The sequence below is a fragment of the Rattus norvegicus genome, chromosome 18 (assembly GCF_036323735.1).
Source record: "Rattus norvegicus strain BN/NHsdMcwi chromosome 18, GRCr8, whole genome shotgun sequence".
Taxonomy (NCBI): Eukaryota; Metazoa; Chordata; class Mammalia; order Rodentia; family Muridae; genus Rattus; species Rattus norvegicus.
Window position 1 is genome coordinate 74974882 of NC_086036.1, and position 7668 is coordinate 74982549.

Consider the following 7668-nt stretch of genomic DNA (forward strand, 5'->3'; position numbering starts at 1 on the left):
CTTAGCTTTAAATAAAAGTAAAAAAAAGTTTTCAGAAAAACAACTGGACTTAGAATATGTAATATTAAGAAGTCATTCAGACTCAGAAGGATAAAAACTGTATGATTTCTCTCATACACAGAATCTAACCTATTGTGTATACTTGCAAACCACTGTAGGAATTGGCGTAGCCTGTTCCTCTTTTAAGACTTGATGTGATTCATTAGCATTTAATAATAATCTTCTTTTTAAATCCCGTCTAGGGAGGTTTTTCTTATTTATATTTTTATATAGTATATTTTATCACGTTCCCCTTCTAAAGCTAACTTGTCTATCATCCTACCTGCCTTTCTACGCATTAAACTTCATGTTCTCTCTCTCTCTCTCTCTCTCTCTCACTCTCTCTCTTTCTCTCTTTCCCTCTCTCTCCCTTCCTCCCTCTCTCTCTCCCTCCCTCTCTCCCCTCCCCCCTCTCTCTCTCACACACACAAACACACACACACACACACACACACACACGATAAATTTGTATTTTACATTAGGTTATTCAGCCTACAGCCCTAAACTAAGCAAATAGCTTAGAAGATCCGAGAAAACAAAAGTGATCTATTCTTTTTATTTCTTCACATCTTACATGTTCTTAAAGCTTTCTCTTCATTCCCTCAATTTTATAGATATTTTGCATCTATGATTGGAATACAAGATGCTCAGAAATGCCTTGAGCATGGAGTTTGATCCAAAGTCTAACAGGAATGTTTGGCCCAGGGAAGAAGCACGGCACGTGTTGTGAGGACACAGTGATCCACCTCGAGACCAAGCCTCAAATCCCTCCAACTCGTGCTGTAGCTGCACCCAGATGTGACTCTGCAAAGAGCATCTGTCCTCACGGAGCAAATAAAGGTGCTGCAGGAAGAAATGAACGGCCTCGGAACAGAGAGCAGAAGGTGAGATCCACCCATTACCACTGCCTGTCTTGGTTTTGGACTATCTGTTATCTCAGAATCTGTGTGATTTCATTTCTCTATATTTACTATTTTCTTATCAAGTATGTTTCAAATGTTTATGTCAGGGTTGACAAATGTAAAACCTTATTATTGCTTGGGGATACCTTAGCCTAGGGGGTATTTCTGAATATTTAAACAGAGATGTCTATGGCATTGCTACAATGTGGTGGTAGTTGAGTAAATCTTTGGCCCACCTTAAACTATGTGGATAATGGTGACCATGATATTTCTAGATACTACATAGTACATCTGGAGCCAGACAGCTGACATTAAAGATACACACACATACAAACATATATAAAACAATTTTAATTTTTGGTGTGCCAAATTTTAACAAATTACTATTATTATTGTGTATATGCATAGTGTGTGTGTGTGTGTGTGTGTGTGTGTGTGTGTGTGCGTGTGTGTTTCTGCACACGAGTTCCCATGTATGTGCATGTGCCTCAATGGGCATACATTTGTCAGAGGATAACTTTCAGTAGCCAGTTCAGTCTGCCCTCTTGAACCCGTCTCTCTTGTTTTTATTATGCGGTATATTTCAGGCTTTTCGGACCTTAGCTTCCTCTCTAATCTTCATCTTTACCTTGTACATTTATGTACAGGGCTGGGTTACATTGTGCATTCCTGCATCTGGCTTTTTTATGAGGGTTCCAAGAATTGAACTTGGGCTGTCAGGCTTTGGGAGCTGGTACTCTTACCAGCTGAGCCCTCTCCCTGGCCACGGTCTTCGTTTTTCATAGCTCCTGGTAAAAAGCAAGATGTTTGAAGAATATGCCATTTGCACCTGCACTGTGAGATAAATGCTGTATTTTCTGGCATACAGTTTTCTGGCAGACAGTTAAGACTTCGGCAATAACATAGAGATGAATTTAGTGGTAAAGGAAATACTAAATTGAAATCCAGCAACTTTGGATTGCTGTAGACTCGAGGGACGTGCATGAACCCAACAGATACTCGAAATAAAGTGCGTTTGGCAAAAAGTGAGGATGTAATGTGACAAGAAGACTTCTGTTCTCAATTACCTCAGGAAGGAAGAGGATTCGTGTCTCCACGCCAGGAAGTCAGAGACAAGGTGAGCGAGCGTGAGAGAAAGCCGGGGAAATTTCGAGAAGACTTTCATGAGCAATGTATACAGACAGTTCTGTGGATGTGAGAGAAAACATTAAAAGGAAAGCTTTAATTGCTTCTGCAGTTGAGCAAGGTCGAAGTTTAAGGCTGCAACAGGATCAAGATCTTACTCTTAGGAGATCATAGGTTCTGTGTGTTATCCTGAGAAGAAAACCTATTTTCTCTCAGGAGAAAACAGAAGAGACATCTGGAAGTTCCTTAGTTCCTGTTCGTCTTTCACATGTGTGGCTAATTTGGATCCAACCAGGAACAAAAAAGAACACGTTCCCTTCTTGTTTGTGAGGAGGGACACTTTGGGACAAATAAAAGAAAGTCCTTGTTAGGAAGGACTGTCCTTTTCATGCAAAGAACAATGTTGCGATATGTCTGTTTTCCCTTCAGTAATATGGCGAGGTGGAGTCATTCCCGGGAAGGCATTTGCAGAAAAGGAAGGATAAGGTGTTTAACCCATGGTGAAATACCTTTTGCTCCACCCGGACACTAAGCTGTAAATGTTTACCTCCTAAGATCGCTGCCAGTCACTCCTGGGGCATAAGAGGGTAGGAGAGGAAGGGGAGGGGGAGGGGGAGAGGAAGGGGGGAGGGGACCTTTGATGGAATAATACCGGAAACGTCAGAAGCAGCCAGCAGATGATTGTGCTCGCCTTCTTGGGCCACATATTACGGGCTGCTCCTCCAGGTCTTCTGGGAAACAGCGGACTGGACCGGAACCTCTGCAACTAGGTGTCCAAGGGAACTCTTAGCGCTTAAACTCTCCAGTGTTTGCTCACAGAAACAAAAGTTTGACTAATTCAGTATTGCCCTCAGGGATTTTGAAGATACGGAATGTGGTAAATATACCCCCAAAGTTCAGTAAATGTCAACTATCTTTTTCAGTATCTGGGACAGAGCCCAGGGACTGGCGCATCCTTGGGCAATCGCTGAACTGCTTAATGATACACATTGCCACATCTCTCCTTTGGCGTTTTGCGTCGTCCATTCTGTCTTTGAAGCTGCCTCAGCCTCCTAAGCTACTCGAACCGTAGTTCCGTGGCATCAGGCCCAGATAATTAATTATTGGACAATTAATTCCAACATTGTTGATCACTGCAGTCACAGACAACCCTTACTTTTCCTTTCCACCTCCCTCAGAAGTGCTGGGGAATACAGTCAAGAGTCTCAAACTTCAACACGATGAGGTAAGAGACAGGTTTGAGCTTTGGAGTGAGAGTTACCCTGGGCTATTTCCTGTATGTCATTGATGACGATAACTATTCTTACTTAGTTCACTTATAGTTGACCTTACATGTTTGAAAACTAGCCATGATCCATAGGAAGTGACGGGGAAATGAACTCCATGAGGTGGTCCCTCAACACTATGTAGCTCTAAGTTTAAGTGACGTAAGGCCCCACCAGGTGCATGTGGTAAGACTTGAGTATGTAGACCATGGCGGATGTCACAGAGCCAGACGACCTCTTCTCACCTCCTGCTGGGTTTGATTTGATGAGATGGTACTGTGTTTGAGTTTGTGTAGTACCCGAGGCCCATTCCTACCGTTTGAGAGCTCTTTAGGCTGGAAGCCTTGGATGGGTGTTGTCACTAAAGAACATCACAGGGTGGACTTCAAAATTATTAGTCCTGATATGTGAAAAGAATGCATTTTGATGACAAATCACCATGCTGGCTAATTTCATGACAACTTGATAGGAGCTGGAGTCAATTTGGAAGAGGCCACCTCAATCGTAAAATGTCCCCAGCAGAACTGTCTTTTTATATTCAGTCTTCCTCATTCTTTCATGCACTACTATGCACATGTACATTTGTTTTACATATATAGACATGTATGTTGATGCTACATATTGGCTAGACTCTATGAGAGAGAATATGTGGTTTATTTTTTTTCTGACATTGTGTGACCTCACTTAATATTGAACAACCTGAGTTCATTAACTTTCCTGAAAATCTTAAAAAAATTTTTTTTCAAAAGGTCTTCTTCTTCTTGACCTGCAGAATAATCCTTCCTGCCCCAACTCTTTGCAATAACAGTAGGGTGTTTCTGTTATTTAATATTGATTGATTGAGTGTATTTGTGTGTGTGTGTGTGTGTGTGTGTGTGTGTGTGTGTGTGTGTCAGGGGTGTGGGCTGGGGACACAGTCTCTGGCTTTACACTTGGGGGCAAGATCTATACCACAGAGCAGTGCTGTTAGCCTCTGTTCTACAATATGTATTATATTAGGTGTGTGTAGAATTCCCATTTGTGAATGCAGAAGCTGAGATATTTACAGGGCTCATAATGACAGAGCTAGTGACAGAGCAGGCTGGCGTCCCAGTGAGAGCTGCCTTCCTCTGGACCCACTCTTTGCTTTCTACCTTGTGTATTTGTGTTGAGACAACACTTGGGTGGTGGTAAAAGCGAGAGGATCAGGAAAGTTCTTGGAACGCACACCCGTGGGATGGGTAGCTGCAAAACAAGGAAAGCCATAGGCATGCGCTACTGAGGAGTGAACCATAGGCCCTGGAGTCATTCTTTGGCTGCTCTCTCATTGTGCCTGGTGCATGCTTGACTAACGTAAGGCCAGCCTAGCCTGCAGGGGCTCATTAATTGGTGGGAAGAAGCTCTGACATGTTGTGTAACCGTTAGTTAAGGGATAAATAAAATAAAATAAAATACACTCACAATCTCAAATTAGCACCGGAGAACAGTGCTACCCTGTGAAAACCAAGGTGGAGGCTCATGGCTTTGGTGTCTCAGCTAGACCCAAGCCAAATAAAATAATTCATTTTCCATACCCACCTCACTGCTTCCATTTAGGCCCTCGGCACTTCTCCCCTACATTGATGTGACATCATTGACTAGGTCTTGGAAAGTAATGAAACATACCAGTTCTTAAGAGGATATAGTACAGGGCTAGAAAGCACTTGGGAGGCTCTGGCTTGCATCTCATTGGCTTCATTCTTCAGAAATCCGTAAGATAGACGCTGCACCACACAAATTCCTTACTTACCCAACTCTGTCTATTGTTACATTTCCTCTCTCAGTTTTCTCAGTTTACATCCCAGGTAAATTGAGAAATACCCTCTCCACGGGAAGTATTCATAATTTCTCAAACCAACATGACTTTCTTCAGGGTTCTTGCTCTGAAATACCATAAGCAGAGTGTACCCTTTACAGTTCACATTTCCCTGGGCTGATCTTTATTCAGTCTGATATGAAGCTCAAGTGTTCAACTCCCTTGGGATCCCTTGTCACTATACTTGATTCGTTTCATATGGAATCTAGACATAGTAGCCATTGGCGATTGGTATGCCACTCCGGGTCTACAGGTACCTTCCAAACACAAAGAGGACAGCGACACAGGTCAGAGGAGCTTACATCACTGGAGCCTATGTAAGCAGAGATTCCTCAGCAACTATGATTTTGTCATCAGATTCTATGAAACACACATTTGAAGACTATTGGTTTAAACTTCTGTTTGTGTTGTTGAAACTAGAAATGAGGTAATGAGAGAGAAGATAGGGTGTGGGTTTTAAATGTGTTTCCTTTTTTCACATAATTTGTTGGCTGGAAAAAGGCTAGTAGACAGAAGTACAGATCTTCTAGCTACTAATGCAGTCCACTTTTATTCCAGCATAAGTCAATTATTTGGGTAAGTGTGATTAAAACTAATCATCAGTCTTCTTGGGGAAAAAAAAGCAAGGTTCTGAGAAAAGAAAATCACTCTGCTTCCATATCTACTGCTGACCTCAGTTCACCAACCATTCAATTTCATTAAACAACTAGAATTCAGTTAAATAATTGAGTGGTCGAATATTCTCCATAGTCTACACAGACGGTACTCAATGGGCTGAGTATCTGCACAGATGATATCCAGAAGAGTGAGTGTCTGTCGTATAGATAGCCATAGCCTGATACCTTCTGAGGTGGCAGCTTCAGAAACAATCACAAGGGAAGCCTATGCACAAAGCTTGGTTCCCCTGAACTACCAAGTCAAGCTGATCAAGCCGGTAACTTTGCTCTGTGTGTGGACTTGTTAGTTATGTATAGGTGTTCTAGGCTTCGCCACTGACAATCAGCCAGGCAGAAAAACCAATTAACTAGTGGATCTAAATCACAAGAAAGGGGAGTCATTTTCTAAATGACTTGGATACAATCTTGGTATTAAATTACTAACTTAATTAATGAATAAATTCCAAGACACTGTTGGTTTGCAACCTCACTCATCAATCACATTTTATGAATCAATTTTTCCTCCTGCATCAGTCATTGAGAAAAATTATAATTAAAATATATTTCACTTCACATTAAAGAAGGAGATGCTCCAAGTAGATAATTTCAAGTTGATTTTTTTTCTGGACATTTCTTGAATGCATAAGCCTGGGAAGTGAAAGGAAAAGAGAAGGAAAGAGACGCATCTTTTTATACACTTGATTATAGCTACTAAGTGCACCCTCTTCATTTTTTATTTATCATTCCATTCATTTACATCTCAAATGATATCACACTTCCTGGTTACCTCTCCACAAGCCCTCTCATCCCACAACCTCACTCTCCTCCCTTCCCTTTACCTCTATGAGGGTGCTACCCCTCCCATGCACCCTCTCCTGCCCCATCTCTCCAGCATCTGCCTATGCTGGGGCATCAAATCTTCATAGGACCAAGGGCCTCCCCTCCCATTGATGTGAGACAAGGTCATTCTCTGCTATCTATGTATCTGGAACCATGGATCCCTTCCTATACAATCCTTGGTTGGTGGTCTAGTCCATGGGAGCACTAGGTGGTCTGGTCAACTGATGTAGTTCTTCCTATGGGGTTGCAATCCCCCTCAGCTCCTCTAATCCTTCCACTAGCTCCCCCACCGGGGTCCCTGAGTTCAGTCTGATGGTTGGCTCCAAGCATCCACAGCTGCATTGGTCAGTTGTTGGCTGGATTTCCAAAGGAGCAGTCATACCAGTTTCCTGTCAGCAAGTGCCTCTTGGCAATGGCAACAGTGTCTGGTTTGGTGTCTGAAGACAGGAAGGATCCCCAGATGGGTCAATCCTCTGATGGCCCTTCCTTCAGTCTCTGCTCCAGTTTTTGTCCCTGTTCTTCCTTTGGACAGGAACATTTCTGTATTAAAATCTTTGAGAATTGCCCCATCCCACCACCAAGGGCCATGCCTATCTATGGGAGGTAGTGCACCCTCATTTAGAAGATCAGGCTTCCGAAGAAAGGCAGTGACAAGTGACTCACGAAGGTATCACACACATCTTCAGGTAATTGCCTTTTGTTTAAATGCTGATAACTAAATTAGATAATAATTGCTGGCATTTTTTTCTGGTGCCTTTCACAGTATCACATACATTTCATCTTAAATGACTTTCTTTTTTTGTTTTAAGAGAAATAGGACAAACACTACCAATTCTGTTTTAACGATGAGAAAACAGGCCTAAGACCAGTTACCTTATGTCACAGGGTGCATAACTCAGTGCCATTTGTAGCATGTCATGTTGCCTTCTTCAAATACATGCCAATCTTTACATGGGCACTCTTTTACCAATAAGAGACAACTCCCTGCTTATTTTGCTTTTGTATAA

At 42.2% G+C, this 7668-nt stretch overlaps 1 long non-coding RNA gene across 1 annotated transcript in view; it reads left to right on the plus strand.

Moving 5' to 3' along the window:
- The first annotated feature begins 2799 nt into the window (after positions 1-2799).
- Positions 2800-7668, plus strand: part of LOC134483062 (uncharacterized) — a 25642-nt gene continuing 20773 nt past the window's right edge. Inside the window, exon 1 of the long non-coding RNA XR_010059901.1 lies at positions 2800-3291. This is a non-coding gene — a long non-coding RNA (uncharacterized LOC134483062). The remainder of the gene's footprint in view (positions 3292-7668) is intronic.